This window comes from Aotus nancymaae, unplaced genomic scaffold (genome assembly GCF_030222135.1).
Source record: "Aotus nancymaae isolate 86718 unplaced genomic scaffold, 86718_ANA_hifiasm-v0.15.2.pri h1tg000020l, whole genome shotgun sequence".
Taxonomy (NCBI): Eukaryota; Metazoa; Chordata; class Mammalia; order Primates; family Aotidae; genus Aotus; species Aotus nancymaae.
In genome coordinates this window covers 13,222,424-13,247,332 of record NW_026988432.1, presented here as the reverse complement: position 1 = coordinate 13,247,332, position 24,909 = coordinate 13,222,424, and positions in this window count along the sequence as shown.

The following is a 24,909-nucleotide window of genomic DNA, read 5'->3' as shown; positions in this document are numbered from 1 at the left end:
CTATCTTTAAAGTGGAAAACACTTATATAAAAAAGAAGAAAACAAAACCACGTAGCAGCTCACCTCCTCGTTTGGACACGTTGAAGTTATTTTAAAATCCCCTAGTCATTCTCACTGCATGACACAAAATTTTATGTAAGAAATAGGAATATTGCTTCAAAGTTAAAAAGCACATGTCCTAAAATAATATTGTTATATATTTCTAGGATCTTTCTTGAGTAGATTATTCTCTCTACCATAAATGCAAATTTGAATAGATCTATCTGAATATCCCAAAGTCAAGATTATTCTTAAAAAAATAAATCAAGCACTTGAAGAAGAAACCTGTGAGTGCTTTCATGCCGTGCAGTGGGGACATGTGTGTACTCTAGATCACGTGGCTGTGTTTGCTGCAGACAGATTGCAGCAGTCTGACTCTGAGGGCGCTTCCATCAGGGCCATCATTTTTGATGTAGATTGGTAATTACCCAGCATGTTGTCTTGAATTCAGTCTCAAGTAGTTTGTATTCCTTTTTACTAATTCTACCCAATATTTTCATATCTTAAATTGCATTAAGAGTGGAGAGGCTGTTAGAATGCCAAAGTACATTTTGAATTATTAAATTGATTTATATCTTCATTATTTCTTAACAATTAGTAAGGCTAGAGAGAAGAGAATCTTCTCTCAAGAATTCCTGTGCCCAAATGGAAAGGTTCATAGTTCATCTCATCCTGAGGTAAATTTTGTAAGTTACATTGATTCTACATTTTAGATTAACTCATTCATTCATTCAATTACTCAATAAACGATATGTTTGCTAATGTGTTCTGTGAACCAGACATTGGCGATTCAGGGGCAAAAATGCAATAAACCTTGTCTCTTTTCTCAAGGAACTTTTATTATTTTAGGAGGAATCGACAATCAAAACAGTAAGTGGAATTCAGTGTGAAAAGTTCTATAGAGAGAGACTTAAGAACGACACTAGCAAATTATTTTATGTCATGTTGCCGTAATCAATTGCTGACTATCTTGAAATCTGTAGTCAAAAAACAGTGAGCTTCATGTATAACTAATAGAATAGTATAACTTAGGTGTTTTATCATTGCAGCTTTAGAAAGGGCATGTGAAATTCTTCTACTTGGAATGACTTCCTCATCTCAGCTCACAGATTTCTCCTGTTTCTTCACTTGGCCAACTTCTCCAGACCCTCCAAATTTGTAGACAGATATTCCCTGCTCTGTGAATCTTTTCCTGATTTCATCTTAAAGACTTGGTAGTTCTTGTTTTCCATCTATTTCAATGTGCAAATGTCCATTATAAAAATCACCTTAGGGCAGTAGTTTTCAGAGAGCTGTCCTTAGATCAGCAGCATCAGCATCTTGTGGGAACTTGTTTGGTGTGAATTACTGGGCTCCTTCTTAGGCCTGCTAAATCAGACGCTGGGGCTTCTGTCTGGCAATCTATATTTTTACAAACCCTTTGATGATCCTGATGCAAAATAGAATCTGAAGAAATAATACATTTGTTTATTGTAATTTCAAATTTGTCTGTCTTTCCATTAAATTGTATAAAAATTTGAATGCAAGGATAATGTCTTTTTCACCCTGAAAAACGGAAGTACTGAATACAGTAATTTGTGGAAAAATCAATTAAAAACTAATTATGAAGCTTTATTCTTTTAGCTTAGTATTCTTTTTCTCCGGAAACCTCAGCTGATATACGTATCTACCAAGGAGACATATAGTTGAGGTAGAAGGAGCGTAACCTGTCCGCAGTCATTAACACCTAATAGAGTGTGAGGCACCTGGTTTATTAGACAGGTTTGGAGTTAATTAGCAATCAGACTCTGGTTCTAGTACTTTAGCCAGAGAAAATTAACTACACTTTTTGAGTCTTTATTTTCTTATATGTAAAACACCAATCATAACAAATAAATCACAGGATAACCATAGACATAAGATGGAAAAAGGTATGTATAAAACCCCGATAGTATATATTATTAGTCACAGAATTCTGGTTCCTCTGAGAATCTTGTATTCTCTATTGACGAAGTGTACCTTATTTTCTATTTTCAGCTTCTTTGCTCAAGATTTCAGAATTTAAACCTACCTACCAGTTGCCTCGAATGGGGAAACTAAGACACATTTCTGAGACAGGACATAGTAGTTGGCCTTAAGAAGAAGGAATTAGAATAGAGGTCAAGAAAAACAAAATAAGGTAGTACAACAGGTCCAACATTTCCAGAGTTATAGATAATGTGATTGAATGTGTTAAAAAGGGTAGCAAATACAAAATAGTACTGGGTTTAAGGCCCTTTATGCTGCACACTAGTAAGAATGGATACACACATATTTAAAACAAAGAGAAATGTGTGTGTGTGTGTGTGTGTGTGTGTGTATGTGGTGACCTTCTCTATTTCAAGACTGTTTTTGCAGGAGAATAGCATCTTCTTCAATTGCAAAATGTAAAATTTTCAATAAAAAACCAAAATTACAGCAGCATATCATTTTGAGTACACTAATTTGTTACTACACTAAATCTTACAGATCTATTATCTCATTTCAGAGCTAGCTGCATAATTTGTGGGACCTCATGAAAAATAAAAATGAGGAGCACTTTGTCAAAAAATAGTGAAAGATCGCTATTAAAGATACTAAAATATAAAGGTTTTCCTACATTCTAGTGTCTCTGTGTAGGTTTTTCTTGATGTTTTTAAAAATTTACTATTTAATGTCATTCTAAGCTAAAGAAAAACTAAACTTTTAAATTAGAGAATTTTGCCTTTCATAATTTTTGATGTCCATTTAGCTCATCTATAAAATTACTGCAATTACGTAACATGTATTTTTTTAGTTTGTGCATGGATGTATCCTTTGTTCTTATCGTTAACAGTAGAAATGCTATATAAAACTAACTCACCTGTTCTATTTCATCTCCTTGGTATGGTAAGTGCACAGTCTGCCAATACTCTGTCTTTGGTTACTGGTGAGTACTGAAAGTAATAAGAACTGTATGGGGCACTTCCATTTCCTTTTATGTTATCTTTTTCAGCCTAAGTAACACCAGTCAGAGAGGATATAATAAGGCTCCTTGTCAATTGCAGCTTTTTGTAACACATTGACTTCTTTCTGTGTTTTAAATAAGTTCTGTTTCTGATGGAAAGTGTGGCATTTTGGGATTGTCATTTCCCCCACCTAGTCATGGAGGTAACATGCTTACTCTGTACTCACTTTGAGTCTTCCTGGCCTCCCATGTACCATAGGTCCACCAGAAGTGTGTGTTCATGGGGCATTGCAAATGCTTATGAGAATGAGGTGTTATGGGACAATCTCCATGCATGTTATATGTATGTCCCTCTGCTCACATGTATCCATCATCACCCCATTGCACTTCACTCACAAAACAAGTTCAAAAGTAAAATTTATAAGAATTTCAATATGGCAAGAGAGAAGCATTGAACTGTATTTGGGGTCCTTCTGAGAATGGGGCCCTGAGCAGCTGTTCAGGTCCCACATCAAGGGAACCATCCCTGTCTCATTTCATTATGAAGTAGTGTGGCTGCACCAGCCTATTAGGTAAGCACAGCTGCATGTCCACTTTAGGATACAAAGGCACAGTTGGAAACTCATGGATGGGGATTTGATTTCAGACAGCCCAGCTCCAGAGCTCATGTTTTTAACCATTATTTTCTATATTGAAGAGGCACTTTTTTTTTTTTAGCATTTACTGTATTATGTACCAGGTATTGTTCCAAGCACTTTATGAATATTAACTCATTAAATCCTCAGGATAGTTCTGTTAGGTGTTAGATTATTATGCCCAATTTACAAATGAATAACCCAAAGTTCAAAAAATACCAATGTATACCCAGCTTATTAGTAGTGGAACTAGATTCAAACCCAGGCAATTGACTCTGAAGCCCCTTCTGATTACCAAGCTAATACTCTCTCTACAAGATTGTTTGCTGCACCTGGAAATGTTGCCAAAAACAGATATTCAATGCAATTATTTTGTTTCTTTATTCATTATATATTTTTTTAGAAAATATATACTTGTCGTGAGCTTGCTGAATAAAACAAAAGTGAAGAGTGATAAAAAGCACCACGTATCTGTGTATAGGATGTTGCTAGTAGATGGCAAGACCACTGAGTTGTGATTAACTCTTGACTGGATTCACAGAGTAGTTGGTGGGTCCTGGGTGCTATAAGGAAAAGACAAAGGTGGAAAAATAGTAAGCAAAAATTTCTGTTACTTTCATGCCTTGTGCAAAAGAACTGTTTCTGCACTTTAAGCCCTTTTCTTTTGAGTGGTACATCACAAAGGTTGCAGACTTTGCAGAGCTAGGAAGCTTTTATGAGGAAGAAAGAAAAACGATGCAACTCTATTCCCTCTAGTATAATGTGACAAGTTCCATACATAGGGGCCTGTTAAAAACCCTTTTGTACAAAGCAATTCTCAGAAGGGCTTCTGGTAAATTACAGTTTTCATTTTCAAACACTAATAAACATGATTGTATCTAATTGCAGACTGTAAGAAACCTCCAGTAATTTTCTTTAGCAATATTGTGTCAGATAGTCAAACTGGAAATAATCAATTATGTTATTTTAAGCTATATTTATAAGAATTGCTACATTTCCTGCAAGCATACAAATATTATATCTTTTTTTCTGACTTTGCTCTTTAAACTACATAGCTGAAGTCTAAATTTTGCTAACCTGCTATATACTTAAAATGACAGTAATTTTAAATATATAGTAAAAAGACTCAGCCTATTTACAGAAAATACTGAGATTTCTGGAATATTAAGATTCAATCTTAATTAATATTCCAGAAATCTCAGTATTTTCTGTAATTAGACCAAGTTTTTATCTTAATAAAATGGTAGTTAGGAATGGTCATATTGTCTCTGATTTTCTGTGAGAAACTCAATTCTATATTAATCTAGATCCAAAGATATGATTTACTTTACGTAACAGATGAACTGAGTTGCAAAATTCAGCAAAATAAAAAGATGCACAATCAGTGTTTTGGAAAAATGTATAAATGGATCAACTCACAAATATAAATGTTGTAATGATGTAATAATTTTACATAATGGATTTTTATCTTACAAAATGCTACTTTCATGTGAAATTAGCTCAACTTTTATTCATTAATATTCAATAAGACAATCAATGTCAATATGTGGCTCATTTGATTCACATTTTCTTCTGTTTGTTACCTACTTTAGAAACAAAGAATCAGATTCCATTTTTATAATGTCAGCTTTAATTTCTACATTGCAACTATTGATCCCAAACTTAGATTTATTATGATACTACAAACCATTTGAACATGTCGTGATCTCAAATTTACAATAATGAAAAATACAGAACACTGTATTTATGGAAGATATAATCTTCCAAAGCCTTTTGAATTTGTAATTTACAATAGTGTGAATTTGTGAAATTTTCTTCATTCTTTCCTAAACCTTATCAGAACAAAGAGAATGGGGGTGTGGTATAAAAGACACCAGCCCACAGAAGATTTTAATAGGTGCCTAGAATACAGAAAGTGGATGGATACCTGCAAAAGAATAAGAGGGAGTACAGGCAATGAATCAGGATAAACAGAAACAGCCTCAGTGATGGGAGGAGCTGAACTGCCAGCAGAACCTCTTAAGGCTCTGATCAGAGTCCACTGGTTTCCAAGGGCAGAGGTAAGAACAAAGACTCAAAAAGGAGTGATAGCTGAAATACTCTTTTAGAACAGCTGTGTTGGCTGGCTTTCCACATCCTCTCTTTTTCCACCTCCCTGATCCCCATATGACAAAACCATAAGACCAGGAATAAAATATGGGTGAATTCCTCTATAACTAGGATGTGGGGAAAGGCTTTCAAACTATGACTTAAAATCTAGAATCCATAAAATAAATATTGATAAGTCTACATTAAAATAGACTTTTGTATGGCAAATCATCATAAGACAAATGAAAAAGTGGGATAAAATAATAGCAATAAAAGCTAATAGCCCTAAAGTCTAAAGAACCCTCAATATTGGAAATTAATACCAAAATAATGAAAAAAGCATGAGTAAAATACATGAAGAGATCATCAATACATTTAAAAGGGTCTTAAAAACATCAAAAGCTATTCCACTTAACTGATAAACTTATGCTAAGATACCCATATTCACATGGTGACATTAATAAATTTCAAACCAATTACAGTGCTCTCTATTGGTGAAGCTGGGAGAACACCTAGACTATCATATATTGCTGATAGAAATGCAAATAATAACACTTCAATGGTGGATAAACTAGGGATGTTTAACAAAAATATGTATGCATCTACCCTGTAACCCAGTAACAGGACTTACAGGTATTTACTCTGAAGATACACCTCCAGCGATAGACAAGTACACATGGGTAAGTTTATTAATTGCCACATTATATGTAATAAGAAAAATCTTATAAACGTTCTAAATAGCCACACATAGTAAAGTGGTTGAATAGTGTATACTACATACACAAAATGATGATTTTTGACATACCAAAAAATTGATATATCAACTTAGCTAGGCTGTGGTATCTAGTTGCTTGGTAAAACACTAGACATTATGTAGTTGCGAGGGTATTACTTTAAAAATTTTAAATGTGATTAACATTTTTAATCCATACACATAAGTGAAAGCAGATTACCCTCCATAATGTGGGTGGGCCTTATCTAATCAGATGAAGGTCTTGAGAGCAAAGAATAAGGTTTCAGGAACAGAATGGGATTCTTCCTCATTGCAACATAGAAGTTCTGCACACATTTCTAGGCTGATGTTCTTCACTACAGATGTCTGACTCAAGACTACAGCAATAATTCTTACCTGAATTTTCAGCCTGCCCATGCCCATCTGCATTACGGTTTTCAGACTTACCAGACACCTCTACAATTGCACAATTTTAAAAATCAATCTCTCTTTTTGTTTCTGATTCCCTGTTTCTTTCTCTCTCTCTCTTTCTTCACATACACACACACACACATATACACAATTATATATGTGTATGTGTGTATACACACACACTCACATACATATTCTATTGGTTCTATTTTGCTTGAGAACCCTGACTAATGTAAGTATTACACAATTCTGAATAAAAGAGAAAAGAATCTCTATGAAATGGTGTGGGTTGATTTCCAGGATATATTATTAAGTGAGAATGACTTTTGGAAACATGATAATTTTTATATGTTCAAAAAGTGAAATTAGTGAAAGATAAGGAGGAACCTCACATTTGAATACAAACAAAAAAATATATGACCCTAAGTTTATTTCAGTTTATTGTAATTACACCAGCAGCAGGAGGAATGACTAGTCCAAGTATCTTTTGAGTAGAGGACTTTGACCATGTATTCTAAATCAAAACAGAAAATAAATGAAAAACCACTCTTAAACTCAATTTAATATGTGTGTGTATATATGTGTGTTGAGTATGGGTGTGCAGGTGGTATTGAAGTGACAATTCTAGAACCATTTAATTGGCATAGAGGATTGAGTATGTCATTGTGAAAAGAAAGAGATAAGCATATGAAATGGTGAAAGGCAAGGAAAATCCTCTAATTTGGGGGAGTTGTACCTTTTATTACAATTATTAGCTTTCCCTCAGCTCTGTGTGCTATAAGGCCTCAAAACAATGAAACACCAATAGCAATACGTGGATCTAACTTGCTTTCTACAATGCTTTCTGCTATTTCTGTTATTGCACCATCTGTGAGGAACAGGTCCTCATCAGACATGGAATCTGCTTGGTGCCTTAATCTTAGACTCTCCGTTTCTTCAGAACCCTGAGGAGTAAATTTGAATTGTTTGTATCAATTTTCCAGTCTGAGATATTTTGTTATAATAGCACAAACTAAGACAGAAACTTGTACTGAGAAGTGGGGTGCTGCTGAAACAAATACCTAAATTCTGGAAGCAGCTTTGGAACTGGATAATGAAGGCTGGGAGAGTTTGGGGAACAGGAAAGAAAAAGCCTGTATTTCCATGAACATACTGTGCCTTAGTCCATTTTTACTGCTATTACAGAATACCTGAGATGGGTAGTTTATTAAAGGCAGAACTTTGTTGGCTCATGGTTCTGGAGGTTGTGAAGTCCAAATTCAAGGACAAGCATCCAGGCCTCTAGGGAGGACCTTGCAGCATCATCCCATGGTGAAAAGTAGAAGGGCAAGAAAGAGCAAGAGAGGTCTGAACTCACCCTTCTACAAAGGCTCCGGTCTGTCCCATGAGGGTGCAAACCTCATGACCTAATCAGCTTTAAACATCTCATCTCTCAATAGTGTTAAAATAACAAATACATTTCAACATGAGTTTTGGAGGGGACAAACATTCAAACCATAACAGACTGTAAGAAGACGGCTGTGGAGAAAACCTCAACCTTCTTTGAGATTATCTAAGTGATGTTGAACAGAATGTTAGTAGAAATATGGACCGAAAAGGCCATTTTGATGAAGTCTTCAATGGAAATGAGGAAGATGATATTGGACAATGGAGGAAAGGCCATCTTCCTTATAAGTGGTTAAAAAAAAATCTGCCTAAATTGTGTTTATGCCTTTGTGTTTTACAGAAGGCAGAATTTAGCAGTGATATATCAGGATATTTGGTGGAAGAAATATCTAAGCAAAGTGTTAGGGGTATGGTATGGCCCCTTTTCACCACTTACAGAAAAATGTGAGAAGAGAGAAATGAATGAAAGCTCAAATTTATAATCAAAATAGAAGAAGAATGTAGATTGGGACAATTCTCAGCTCAGCCTTGCCAGGTTGTAACAAATGGAAGAGTGTGTTCAGGAAAGAACACTATAGGTATGGCCAAGCAACCCTTATATAAGGAGATTAGTATGGATAGATGAAAGTCAGGTGCTATGTATCAAGACAATGAAGGCATAACCCACAGGCACTTCAGAGATTATTGGTGCTGCCACTTTCATTATAGGGCCAGAGTGCCCCAGCCTGGGAGACAGAAGTATGACAAAAGAAGGGCCTTTGGTAGCTGCTGGATGTCAATACCATCCACATCATGTCTTTTCTCTGTGCATTCGAGTATATCACTCCTTGGTCACCCAGATGTGGCTCAAGCAGTCCATGCTGGCTACTCTTTCACACAGGCAGTAAACTTGATGGTGAACATGCCGTGCCGACTCTGCAGTTGCACCGAGTACAAGAGCTGTGGGGGCATGGCCACCTTCACCCATATTTCAATGGATGTTCCGGAGATCCTCAGGGCCTAGTTAGAGAACTGTCACAGGAGTGGGTTCAATGCCTAGTGAAAATGGGGGGACAGTAGTGTCCTCCCATTTCTGGGACCTCCTACTGTCACAAACACCAGTGTGCAACTCCAGCTTTGGAGAGCTGCAGGTATGCAACTCCAACATATAAGAGCTGCTGCTTGGGTTTCACCCAACAAAGTCACGAGGATGGGGCTGCTTGGAGCTTGAGGACTTAGCCTCCATTGCAGTGTGTCCAAAAGGCAAGATATGGAGACAAAGATGATTATTCTGGAAACTTAAGATTTTATGTTGATTGCCTTGTGGGGTTTTGGGCTTACTTAGAGCCTATTACCCCTTTCTTCCTTCCTACTGCTGTCTTTTGAAATTGGAATGTCTATCCTACGCCTGTCCCACAATTGCATTTTGCATATAATTTATTTTATTTCTTAGATATATAGCTGAAAAGCAATTTGTCTCAGGATGAATCATACCTTGGCTCGCCTGAATCTGATGTAGATAATATTTAAAAAAGACTCTGGACTTTAGCTGATTGAGTTGGTGATGGAACAAGTTAAGACTGTTGGGGCTTTTGGGATGAAACAAATGTATTTGGATGTGAGAAGGACAAGGATGTTGGGGGACCGGGGCAAAATGTTGTGGATTGAATGTTTGTGACCCTTCAAAATTCATGTTGAAATTTAATCTCCAATCCAATAATAGTATTAAGGGGTGAGGCCTTTAAAAGATGAGAAGGTTGTGAGAGCAGAGTCCTTAAGAATAGGGTAAGTGCTCTTATAAAAGTGTTTGAAGGAGTCAGTCACTTTTTGCCCATTTGTCTCTCCACTGTGCAAGGACACAAAAAGTGTCATCTGTGAGAAACAGACCCTCACCAGACACTGAATCTGCTGGCAGCCTGTTCTTGGGGCCTCCAGAACTGTAGGGAAAGCAGTTCACTATTTGTAAGTTACCCAATCTAAGGTATTCGCCTAAACCTGCAGTTACTTTTGCATCAACCTAATATTTTGTTATAGCAGCCCAAAAATTGATTGAGAAAGTTTCTAAATACCATTCTGTGCCAAAGAAGACCAGGGCTCACTGGTGATATGGTTGATACCAGGGATAGGGACAAGATAAGATAAGATGTGCCAATAAGAAAGGGTGCACAAAAACTAAAATTGAAAAAAAAAAAAAAGACATTTTAGAAGACGTAGAAACCAGCATGGAAATCTTCCAACAGGTCAAATTTGTGGGAAGAAATAAACATAAACAAATAGAAATTGTAATATATGATAACTCACTTAATAAAGTAAAATCCCACAACTCCCAAACTGGTTACAATAAGAAAAAAAGCAAACAAGGAAACAAAAAAAATAAATTTGCAGAAGACATGATATATTTAGGCACTCATCATTTTGCAACCATTATGGAAATAATTATTTCAGGCAAGGATCAGCAATGGTTGCTAAAGTTAGTGAATGTAATTCGGTAAGAAAGAAAACATTCATATAATTTCACAGTGTCTCTGCACATGTTATTTATTATTTGTAAGTAGAGGACCGTTTTTTGGACATCATCTAATCAAAAGGTTGAAGGCAACACCAAAAATAGGACAAAACAGTGTCATATCCCTTCTGTCATGATGTACTAAGGGTAAGATGTCACCAGTATGTATCCTAGAACATATACATGCCCTGAATGTAATCATGAGGCTGCATCAGGCAAACTAAATTTGAGAAAATTCGAAAGAACCCTTGACCTACGTTCTTCAAAACTTTCAATAAGAGGAAAGAAAGGTTAAGAGACTTGTGCAGATTAAAGGAGAATTGAATCTTGAAGCAGGTAGGGAAGGGAATGTGATGGGGGACATTGCTGGGACGATTTTCAACATTTAAATATAGACTATCTCTTAGAAAATAATATTATATTACTGTTTATATTTCCTGCATTTGATTATTTAAGGAGAATCTTCTTTATTTTTTTAGAAAACACATACTGAAATATTAGATTATTTAGAAGTAAAGGGGCATGATGTCAGCAACTTACTCCTAAATGTTTCAAAAAATGTCCTTTATATATACAGACATATATGCATATATACATATACACATATACACATAAATGGTAGTGTGTAAGAGTGAGAAAGCAAATGTGTAAAAATGTTATTAATTGGTGAATTGGATTGAGGGGTAATCTGGAGATTTTTCTTTTGCTATTCTGCAACACTTCCATAAGTTTGAAATCATTTTGATTTAAAAAAGGAAAGTATCATAGGCTTAGGTAGTTTCTTTAATTGTCTGAAAATACCAGACACTGTTATGTTTACTATATTAGACATGACCAAAAAATGGACAGAAAGGGGTAGGAGAAGTATACCTAATTATCTTCTCTAATGGAGTCATTTCCAATTGATGAACTTACATGGAGAGTTGCAAGCAGGAACTAGATGAACAGCTACACGCAGACAACTACAGGCATTGTGACTGTGAGTGAGGAAGATTAGAGCAGAAGCCGCACTTTCCATTTTGAATTCTTTTGTACTATGTTTAGTTTAGTAGTATCGAAATATGTGTATGTGTTACTTGAATAAAAAACAAAATGGCCAAACATTCCCTCTATTGTACAATAATATGGTGAACAATACAGGGATCTCTCTGCAATCGTATCAGCCTACAGAAAAGAGCGTGATACGTTTTAACACCAGGACGACTGGTCAGTTCTATCAGAAAAGTAGTCTAAGGTGGTAAAAACAGTCAAATAGGCAATTTGATGTCATAGGGTTTTATTTTTCATTTTTATTTTTTGGTAATTTTGCTGGTCAATTAGTCAGAGATAATCCTGGGAGGAATTGTGCAGTCACTAAGAGTCCTTATTCATTCTAAAAATTTTTCATTGTTTTTTCCTTTTCCTTTAAAGCATCTCACCCTGCTCCCTCCTTCTGGAATCAAAGTGTTCAAGGGCATCCCCTCTTTCTTTTTTCTCTGGTTTCATTTTTCAGATCATTTGTCTCTGCTCTATCTTATTATTTATGACAGCTACTCTCACTAAAACATCTTCCAGCTAATTCCTACTTTTGTTCCTAAAACTTTAAATCCTTTGATGTATATAACAGATAGTTTATTTATTTATTTTATTTATTTATTTTTCAATAGCTTTAGTGATGGTACAGGTGGTTTTTGGTTACATAGATGAATTGTATCGTAGTAAAGTCAGGGATTTCAGTGCCTCTATCACCTGAGCAGTGTACATTGTACCCAATAGGTAGTTTTTCATTCCTCATTGCCTTACACTGTCCCTGAGTCTCCAATGTACATATACTACTTTGTATGCCTTTGCATACCTATAGCTTAGCTCCCATTTATAAGTGAAAATATGCAGTGTGTGGTTTTTGATTCCTGAGTTATTTTATTTAGAATAATTGGCCTTCAGTTCCATCCAAGTGGCTGAAAAATACATTATTTCATTCTTTTTTATGGGTGAGTAGTTTTGTGTTTGTGTGTTTGTGTATAAAATACCACATTTTCTTTATCCATTCATCAGTTGATCAGTTAGTCGGAACTTAAGCTGATTTCGTATCTTTCCAACTGTGAATTGTCTTGTGACAAACATATGGGTGCAGTGTCTTTTTGATATAATAATTTTTTTCCTTTGGGTGGATACCCAGTAGTGAGGTTGCTGGATCAAAAACTAGATCTATTTTACTTCTTTGAGAAATATCCATACAGTTTTTCATAGAGATCGCACTAATTTATATTCCCATTAGCAGTGTATAAGTGTTCCCTGTTCAACACATCCATGCCAAAAAATCTATTGTTTTTTGACTTTTAAAAAATGGCAATCTTGACTGGGGTAAGATAGAATCTCATTATGGTTTTAATTTGCATTCTGTGTTGATTAGTGATGTTGAGCATTTTTTTTTTTTATTTCTTTGGTGGCCATTTGTATATCTTCTTATTTATTTATTTATTTATATTTATTTTTATTTTTATTGCATTTTAGGTTTTGGGGTACCTTCTTTTGAGAAATGTCTATTTATGTCATTTGCCCACTCTTTAATGAGACTATTTTATTTTTCTTGATAATTTGAGTTCCTGTTAATTTCTGGATTTTAGTCCTTTGTCAGATGTACAGCTTGCAAATATTGTCCCCCATTCTAGAGATTATCTGTTTACTCTGATAATTACTTATTTTTTTGTGGAGAAGCTTTTCAGTTTAATGAATTTCCATTTATTTCCTTGTGTTGCAGTTGCTCTTGGGGTCTTACGAATAAATTCTTCATCTAGGCAACTGTCCAGAAGAGGTTCACTTAGAATTTTCTTCTAGAATTTTTATGTTTTCAAGTCTTGGACTTAAGTATTTAATTCATCTAGAGTTAATGTTTGTGTATGGTGAGAGAGAGGGATCCAGTTTCCTCCTTCTACCTGTGGCTATCCAATTTCGTCAACTCTATTTATTGAATAGGGTGCACTTTCCTCGGTGTATGTTTTTGCATGCTTTGTTGAAGATCACTTGGATGTAAATATTTGGCTTTATTTCTGGGTTCTCGATTCTGTTATATTGGCTTATGTACCTATTTTTATGCCAGTACCATGATGGTTTGGTTACTATAGCCTTGCAACACAGTTTGAAATCAGGTAATGTGATATCTCTGGATTTGTTTCTTTTGCTTAGGATTGTGGTGGGCATTCAGGCTCTTTTTTTGGTTCTATATGAATTTTAGGATTGCTTTTGCTAATTATATAAAAATTATGGGATGTCTATAGGAATTTCGTTGACTCTGTAGATTGCGTTGGGCAGTATGGCCATTTTCCCAATACTGATTCTTCCAACACATAAGCATGGGATGTATTTCCATTTGTTTGTATCATCTATGATTTCTTTCAACAGTGTTTTGAAGTTCTTGTATAGATCTTTCACCTCCTTGGTTAAATATATTCCTAGGTATTTGATTTTTTTTTTTTTTGTAACTCTTATAATACAAGGTACTGAATTCTTAATTTGATTTCCAACTTGTTGTTGGTGTATGGCAGTGCTATTAAATTGTGTACACTAAGTTTGTAATCTGAGACTTTACTGAACTCCTTTTCTGGAAGAGTTTTTAGAGATTTCTAGGTATAAGATAACATCATTAGTGGAGACCATTTGACTTCTTGTTTTCTAATTTGGAGGCCCTTCATTTCTTTCTCTTGTCTGATTGTTCTGGCTAGGACTTTCTGTACTATGTTGAATAGAAGTGGTGAAAGTTACCATCCTTGTTTTAATAACAATATATACACTTTTGAAAAGTACTGTAAGAGTAGATTTTAGGTGTTCTCACCAGAAAAATGTTATCTACTTGGTAACTTATATGTTAATTAGTCCAATGTAGTCATTTCACAATAGCTATATATCTCAAAACATTACATTATGAATTATATACAATTTTACTTGTCATTTTAAAATAAAAAGTTAAATGTTAAAAATGACTGCCCTGGAAGAGAAGATTCAGTATAAAACAAAGGCCCAAGATACAAATTGTACTTATATATGCATAGTAGCTAATTGCAATAGCTCTTTCTTTAATTTGTTAAATATTTATTTTGTTCACTAGAGTTCATTATTATTTAAATGTGTCAAATTCTCACGTTTTGTTGAAAGTCTATTTGGTTCAGTTATGAATTCTGAAGTATGTTTTACTTTCTTCTTTGAACTTCAGAAATTTAAGGAGATCTGATTAGCACAAAAGTTATCTTCAGATCATTAGTGACTCCTTACTGGCAATGATAAAGCAAGACCCATTTTGACATAACCGCTTTAATCAATTGTTTTCTAGTACTTTACCAGTTGGCCTCTCCATTGTTCCCTTCCTGGCTATTTTAGGTGGGTTTATAAAACAACCTTCTTCCAAATGCTATTGATTGGTTGGAATTTGCTGAGAAGCAATTAATGATAATAATAACCAACCAACTAAACAAAAAAACTCCTTCATATTTAGACTTCGCTTTTAACTTAGACTGACACAGCATCCTTCTGTAGTCCATTGAACACGTATTGTATATGTTTTCTTGACATAATCACTAATGTGTGTTGGAACAAGGGGATACAACAGGAAAAAAAGGGTAAGAGTATTTTAAGTTTTTAAAGTTCAATAGTGTGGATATATTAATATAAATTAAATTAGTGTGATATACTAATAGAAAAGTACACAAATGATCATTGTCTAGATCAATGATTTTTCAGAAACAAACATATCCTTGTAACCAATACCTGTACCAAGAAACAGAGGCTCCTACCTGCTCTCTCCCAGTTATTATATCCTCCCTAAAACAAAGTTTTCTTGACTTGTAACATCACATAATAGCTTTTCCTGTGTTTGAACTTTACAGAGATAGAATCACAGAGTATATATTCATGCTTGTCTTCTTTCTTTCACTCCACAATGTGCTTGTGAGACCATATTTATATTTATGAAAAAAAATGTTTATGGAAACAGGTTATTTTACACATTCATCTTCCTCAATTGCCCCTTGTAGAAATATACGACAATATTATCTTCATGCATCTATAAACGTTCTTCTTTATATCTTAGGGTTAATAGATGTACACATCGAGTATGGAAATATGTCTAGAAGTAAAATCACTGTGTTATAGGATGTATTAGGTAGGTTCTGCTTGAGTAGTGGATACCAAAATCTGGTCTAAAATCATTGTCCAGTTTCCATAGCCCCATAGTGTACAATAGTTCTAATTTCACTTTCTTGATAACATTTAGATTGCTTGTCTTTGTCATTTAAGTTGTTCTTAAATGACAAAGTGATTTAAGTTATTTTGATGGGAACACAGCAATTAACTTGATTCTAATTTGTACTTTTCTGATTACTAATGAAATTGAGCACATTTTCATGTATTTATTGACCATTTGGAGATCTGTTTCTGTGACGTGACATCTATTAACTGTGCTATAGTGCTGTCTGCTATTTTGGTTTTGATTTAGAGTTTTTAATATATACTGAATATACATTCTTTGTTGTCTGTAATTATAGTATATCGCTTATTCTACCTTGGGGCTTGCTTTTAAAATTCTCTTAGTGGTGTCTTTGATGGTGAGAGTCTGTTATTATTAATACATTATGCTTTATAACTCTTTAAATTAATGATCAGTGCTTTTTGTATCTAGTTTAAGAAATCATTCTATAAGCACAGACACTACTTTATACCTTTTTCTAATAACTTTAAACTTTTTCATTTTCATATTTTTAAAATCCCACTGATCTTCTGTTTAGTGTGAAGTAGGTATCAATACAATATTCAGGTGTACTAGTACCATTTATTAAAAAGACCATCCTTCCCTAGCCACATGAAAAGATCACCATTGTCATTAAAAAATTATTTATATATATGTAGGTTTTTCTTTTCCTGTCTATTCTATTCCATTATTCAATTTGTCAACATTTTCATTAATATCATATGGTCTTAGTTACAGTAGTTTTATTATAATTTTGGACATGTGGTATTGTAAGTTTTCCTCTTTTTATTCATGTTTGCCTTTTCTTTTCTTTTTTTTTTTTTTTTTTTGAGACGGAGTTTCGCTCTTGATACCCAGGCTGGAGCGCAACGGCGCGATCTCGGCTCACCGCAATCTCCGCCTCCTGGGTTCAGGCAATTCTCCTGCCTCAGCCTCCTGAGTAGCTGGGATTACAGGCACGCGCCACCGTGCCCAGCTAATTTTTTGTATTAGTAGAGACGGGGTTTCACCATGTTGACCAGGATGGTCTCGATCTTTTGCCCTCGTGATCCACCCGCCTCGGCCTCCCAAAGTGCTGGGATTACAGGCTTGAGCCACCGCGCCCGGCCGTTTGCCTTTTCTAATCTTAGTCTTTAGAACTTTCATTACAATTTAAATTGTCAACATTTACAATAAAAAAAAAAATCTGCTGCGATTTTGAGTGTCACTGAATTGAATCTGCATGTCAATTTGGGAGGATTAACATCTTCAAAATTTTGAGTCATCATATTCATAAACATAAAATGTCTTTCGTTTGATTCATATCTTCTTTAACTCTCTTAACCTTTTAAAACTTTGTTTCATTATGGTTATCTTACAGATCACTTGCTAGATTTACCCTTAAGTATTTCATGTTTATTGCTATAATGCATATAACATTTTCATTTTAGATTTACTTTTCATATGATTGTTGTAATTTTATTAGGAATATGTTTGATTGTAAATATTGTCCTATATTTAACCACCTTGCTAAATTCACTTATTAGATAATATGTCAGTAAGTTGCCGTGAAATTTTGTATACAAACATGTAATCTGTAGATAAGGAGTGCTTTATTTTCTTCACTATCCTTATAAATTTTATTTTTTGTTTTTATCTTATTTTACAGACTATGATGTCCAAAATAATGCTGAATAAAAGTGATAAAAAGGTTTTCTGATCATAGGGTCAAATTATTTAAGTATTTTATCATTAGTTTGTTTTACGTAATTGTTTTATAGATGCTTTTCAATAAATAAAGAAATTTTCTTCCATTTCTAGTTTCATAGGAGTTCTCACCATTTATTTATGCTGAATTTTATTTAATAACTTTATTTATAGAATTCATTATATGATTTTCCTATTTTTGACAATGTGGTGAATTATAATTCAGAATATTGAAATATAAAGCCATCTTTGCATTCCCATATAAGTCCAAATTTATAGTAATGTTTGTTTTTCTATATCAATTTTTTATTTCCAAATACTTCATTTAGTTTGTAAGTATTCATGAGACACATTGTTCTGTAATTTCTTTTTCTTGTACTATCATGTCCAATTTTGTTTCTAAATTAGTGTCTAATTCATAACAGAAGAAACTGTTTGAATTTTTTTCGTTTTACTTTTCTGTTTTTGTTTTACTTTTCTGAAACAATTTATGTAAGATGATTATTATTCCTTTTTAAATACTTAAAAGGATTTACTGATGAAGCAGTATAGAACTAATAATTTCTCCATGGGAAATATTTTATTACAGATTAAATGTTTCTAATAGATGTTGGAGTTAACGTTTTTTCTTTTTCTATTTAAGTGTTTTTAAATATGTATTTTTATAGGAATTCACTTATTTCATTTACAATTTAAATTTATAAGCATAGAGTGGTTAATAATGTCCTCTCATTTTTATAATAGCTGAGGTCTGTAATGAGTCTTTAGTTTTGAAATTGTATGTAATTTCGTGTTAAACATCAATACATTCAAATGTTCTAGACTTAAGATATTTACAACTAATTATGTGCTTAGGTCCATTTGTGCAAAATGAGAGTCTAGGGAAGGTGAACTATTATCCTATGAGATTATACATATTATCACAGACTCTTTTTTGAATGAGGCATCTAATGAAATTGCATGATTGGGAATTGTAAATGTTGCTTTTACTATTACTGTGAAATAAGGAGAATTAATTAATATGAAATATGAACTATAATTTATAATTCACGTTTAATTAAATCTAGATAATTTTAAAAAGAAAATAAGCATTCTTAAATAAAAACTGGAATCTTTTATTTACCATTTTCTGAGGCTGCGCCATTTAATCAGAAATGGTGTGAGGTGGTAAAGACTCAAAATGACATAAAGAAAACATGGTAACTATATAGTATTTCCATTTAGGAGGACATTTTCAATGGAACTTTCAGTTTTTTATCTTCTCTGATGAGTTAAGGGGGAAAATACTCCACAGACTTTTAGGTAGGTGATTCTGGGTACGTGGCAGAGTGGGAAACACTGGAAATCAATCTCCTCACCCAGACAACAATTTCACTGATAGACTGTCTCTCATGTAACTATTTGGGAATTCTGGAGTTCATTGAAAGCTTGCAATTCCCCTGGGATGGCTTGGCTGGTAAATTGTAGCATAAGTCAATTTCAATTTAGAGATTATTTGAGCAAATAATGGTTTTGTTGGATGTATAGAGTTCTGGAGACAGACAAGGTGATGGATGCAAAACAATATGAGTATATGTTGTATCACCAAATGATACACTTAAAAATGGTTTTATAATACATGTATTTTACCACAATTTTAAAAATTGAAAAAAATTGACTTAGAATAAATAGCTGATTCAGTTATCTTTCTTTTTATATTTGAGGACATGACTTTAATGCTTATAATTCAACTTTTATTTTAGCCATGGAGAAAAATATTAGATTATATGCAATAATTACTAATATTATCTAATTTGAAACTTCAGAGAACATTCTTTATTTATCTAAAAGCAAATGCTTTCAAAACAAATAGGAAGAAAGAACTACTAAAATCTCAATTCATTGATTAATGCTACTACGTATAATTGATTCTAACATCATGCTTGTTCATATTTTGTCATTTCTCAATTAAAATGAGATTAACTATGGGTGGCATCTTAAAATCAGTGTTTTTTTTTCCAGTGGCATGATTTACATTGTCTAAAATGGGTGAAACTAGGTATTTGTTCTTGGTGGTGTCTATAGGTAAATGCAACCACTTGATATTTTAAATAACAAATGACTTTAGAGCAAATGAGGAAGTAATATGGATGCTAGAAGTTGTTTTGCACCCTTCCCATTAATATTCACATAAAAGCAAGAAAGTGCCAGCATCAGAAACTTCAGAACGTATGTCAATGGCTTGGAAGAAAATATCAGATAATAGTGGAACATACTTTTAAGAACTGCTACATACCAATGTTCTTAAGGTCAAAAACGAACTTTAATGACTCTGAGTCAAAAAGAGATTCTGAATACATTTATTTAGAATGAAAAGTATTTTAGAAAACCTTTGATAAATTTATTTACATAAATTTTCATTTTACATGCATTCTTGTATGTTAGATAACAAAATATATTTAAGTAAGTCTAAAATTATGTTTCACTAAAATAAGTGATGAAAACATTTTGTAATAGTTTAACAGGTAGTGATGTTTTCCTAATGGTACACAATACAGTGATATATCTTAAAACTGATACATTTGTGGTTTCAATGAAGTATGGCATAAAAAAAAAATGACACATTCAACTAGGTGCTGTGGCTCACACCAGTAATCCCAGCACTTTGGGAGACCCACCTGTCAGGAGTTTGAGACCAGCCTGACCATCATGGAGAAATCCTGTCTCTACTAAAAATACAAAATTAACCTGGTGTGGTGGCCCATGCCTGTAATATCAGCTACTTAGTGGGCTGAGGCAGGAGAATTGCTTGAACCTGAGAGGTGGAGGTTGCAGTGAGCCAAGATCGTGCCATTGCACTCCAGCCTGGGAAACAAAAGTGAAAAGAAAAAAAAAATAATCACGCATCCCTAAAATGCAATATAAAGAGAAGATATGCATAAAATGAGGGATATTATAAAATATATAAATGCACATTTATACATGTATAAGTAACTAATTATAAATTTTAGAAAAATTTGAGTCATCTCCATTTATTATTAAGTATATTTTATGACTCATTGAAAAGATAAGAATAAGAGAAAAATGTTTGAATGGTCTTATTTCAAAAGTCAGCATTTGAATATATTCTATTTTAAAATATACTTTTATCTTCTTTAAATCATTTTGGTACATGTTAGGAGAAAGTTATATCTGGAGAAAAATATAAAACTTGTAAATATGTCATTTTATAAATATGCACTAAGTATTTTAATCTGTTTTATATCTGTGGCAATAGATACAAGTACTATTAACGAAAGAAGATGTTAATAAAACTTTCTGTCATTAGGTTAAGCTGTACTAAGCTCTGAAAGAAAATATCTCCATGTTTTTCATGCTGTTTTTTATGACCCTTGTGGTGCAATAAGATGCTTGTTTCTAAGCACCAGTGTTAAACGGAATAAGAGTAATTATTATTGACACATAATGTAATTACCAATAATGTATTGGGTTCAAATGAAGAGGAGCATTTTAATCTTCACATGAAGCGATTGATGTGTTTAGCTCCCATTTGTGTTAATGGCAAGCATTCCCATGAATCTCAGTGTCAACAGAAGAGAAATGTACTCTAAAGGATGCTCATCAGAAATTCAAGCTGTTTTATTTAGCAGAAAGAACAGAGCTCCCTGAGAAAGATCTATTTTTTCAATGAAAAGCAATTTCTACTCCATAGAGCATAACCAAAGACTTCCTGCCCTTCCAAACATCTCCTGTGTACTGGTTTCGACTGAAGTGGATCTGACTCCTTTCAGGCTTTCTGTAATTTGAAGTGAAACTTCTTTTTGAAGAAATAAATCATTTGTGCAGAATTGTTTCCAAATAATATGCTTGTTGAAGAATCCAAAATCTTCTATTAAATATATATAAAAAGGAAATATGGATACAGCATTATCTTAATATCCAAGAAAACAATTTCCTCTTTTCCTCCATTTGTTTTCTGGTGGAAATAAAAGTCCAATTATTTTCTTAACATTCAGATGAAGATGTAAGATCACAGGCACTAGGATATAAAAATGTGAGTTTCCAGATGTCCTTCTTGGTGTAATTTTCATAAAAGCAAATTTTCACTCAAGGTATTTTCTACCATCAAAGCAATAATTGACTTAGCAACAAGTTCAAATAAATATTTAAAATAAAACAGCTAGATTCATTGTAATTAATTACCACTATTTGAATAATTTCAAATTTAAAAATGACAGTAAAACAACTTCCTATCTTGAGATCCTTCAGGGAACCATTTTATGAATAGATTAAAATTATTTGTAACAAACATATAGTTCGCCTATAAGTAAAACAATGCTTTTAAAGTATTCCCAAATATTAACAAATTAAATTGTGGCATATTAAAGCAATGAGATACTAAAAAATAATGTTGTAAAAGAATATTTAATGTCTTGGGAAAAGATTTATACCCTTCATTAAAGGACAGTACAAGTTGATGTATAAAATATGTAACATCAGTATACATGTTTATATAATTATTTCTGTCATTGGGAATATAGAGAGACTTATAAAGGGGAATAATTTAAAATACAAAATTAGTTCAACCATGTGGAAGACAGTGTGATGATTCCTCAAGGACCTAGAAATAGAAATGCCATTTGACCTAGCAATCCCATTACTGGGTATATACCAAAAGGATTATAAATCTTTCTATTATAAAGATACAAGCACAAGTATTTCATTGTGGCACTGTTTACAATAGCAAAGACCTGGAACCAACCCAAATGCCCATCCATGATAGACCGGACAAGGAAAATGTGGCACATATACACCATGGAATACTATGCAGCCATAAAAAACAATGAGTTTGTGTCCTTTGTAGGGACATGGATGATTCCAACATGATTCTCAGCAAACTGACATGTGAACAGAAAATCAAACACTGCATGTTTTCACTCACAGGCAGGTGTTGAACAATGAGAACACATGGACACAGGGAGGGGAGCATCACACACTGGGGTCTGTTGCAGGGGGTCTGGGGAGGGAGAGCTTGGGGTGGGGAGGTTGGAGAGGGATAACATAAGGAGAAATGCCAGATATAGGTGATGGGGCGATGGAGGCAGCAAACCACATTGCCAAGTATGTTCCTGTGCAATAATCCTGCATGTTCTGCACATGTACCCCAGAAGCTAAAGTGCAATATATATATATACATATATACGTGTATATATATAAAAGTTTCTATAGTTGGCTGGGCACGATGGTTCACACCTGTAATCCCAGCACTTTAGGAGGCCAAGGTGAGCGGATCACCTGGGGTCAGGAGTTTGAGACAAACCTGGCCAACATGATGAAACCCGATCTCTACTAAAAGTACAGAAATTAGCCAGGCATGGTAACATGTGCCCATAAATCTCAGCTACTTGGGAGGCTGAGGCAGGTAAATCACCTGAACCCAGGAGGCGGAGGTTGAAGTGAGCCAAGATCTGGCCACTGCACGCTAGCCCAGGCAACAGAGTGAGACTTCGTCTCAAAAAAGTAAAATAAAAAAAGTTCCTATTTTTGCATGGTGGGATTACAGGTGATTTCTTTTTTGTTTTCATGCTTTTTTGTAGTATATAAACCTCATACAATTAGTAGCTACTACTACTGTAATCATAAAAAAGAATGTCTTAAAATAACCTTGTGCAGGTGAAGTACAGTCTGAAATATTACTTACAGATATATATTTTACTGGTATAATTTTATCATATATAGAAGAAACTTAGTTTTTATATATATAGTAATTCTCATCTAAATAATTATGTTCCAATTAATCAACTTTCAAATAAAGTTGCAATGTTACTGTTTTGCTTTTGAATTAAAAAGTTTCCAGTAAAACTTTTAATATTAAAAGTTTTAATATTTTAATATTAAGTAACATGATTGCATGATAGAATATTTGATATGTCTCCAAATGTTTTGATAAATATAAATATAACCTTTGAAAAGTCTTTGAAGTAAGCCATGCTGCTCATCTATTTATTAAGCAGTCCAAATGGAAGGACAGAGATTAATTGATTTCTTCCTAAGATTAGGTGGTGAGTTCAGTTTACAAGGATATCTTGTTTTTCTCCCCTTTGGGAGATGTTCTAAGCTGATTAGTAAAACTACAATATCAGTATAATAGCTTCTGTCAGAAACTTGCTGAAATCTTTTTTAAAGACCTAAGGTACATATCTTTATCGTCATTGCCAATCTATCCTGAGAATATGATACTAGAGCAGGCATAACAATATAATTATTAGGAGATTTTTTTGACTTTGGGTTGCCTAGAAAATTTTCTTATTTAAACTATGAAATGTTATACTTTTCCAGCAATTTCTTAAATATTTATTTGAAAACATGCAAAAGTGAAAATAGAAAATTATGCTTGCAGTGTCTGCTAGCCAGTAGCAAATCACCTCACTTAAGAAAAAAGAAAGATTGAGGATTAAGAGGATAGATTCATATCTCAAAAGAATTAAATGAGATTAAACAGAAGGTGGGGCAATACATATTTCAAGTAACTTTAATAATGCCACGTGAACAAAAATATATAGCTGAAATTTGAATTTTTTCCAGAGCACTATTTTGATTCTGGATCATGTGAGGGTGTGGTAAGAAGGAAAACTTTATACAGGGCCAAATTTATTCATCAAAATGATGAGAGAAGTGCAGAGTTGAGAAAACAGTTTTGCAAAACTGTAGGATAAACATCTAACAGAACTTTAGATGAATTTTAAATATAATATTGTGGAAAGAAAATGCTGGACCAGAAATTGTAAGATGGAATAATGATATATATCTGCAACACTGTTTTGGAACTAACTTTTTTCTTACCTGTGAAATAGTGGTTAGAAGGACTATTTTCCATTTAAAAGGACATAATTGCATGAAATGATCATTGTCCTTTGTTTTCCTACATATAACTCAGGAGTAATTTTGCCCTATGATGAAAATAGTATACTGGATACATTTTAGATTGTCTTTCCTTAAAGATTCATTGTAACATGTAGCATGTGGTAAAATTGATCTTCAGTTCAATTTACTATCACAGGAGAAAACTATTTCTCATAGTGCTATGTGGGTTTGGGCAACACCTTGTAGTGAGCCAACATATTTTCTACAAAATTGATGTGTTGTCATATTACTTAATGAAAAAGTGTTCTTTTGTGCGATAATTTCAAAGGCTAGGATATTCATGAACAATTAAAATAGGAAGATGACATAATTATAATATTCAAATAATGGGGAACAATATTTTTTGTCAAAGATCCTATTTTATCAAAACCACCATGAGTT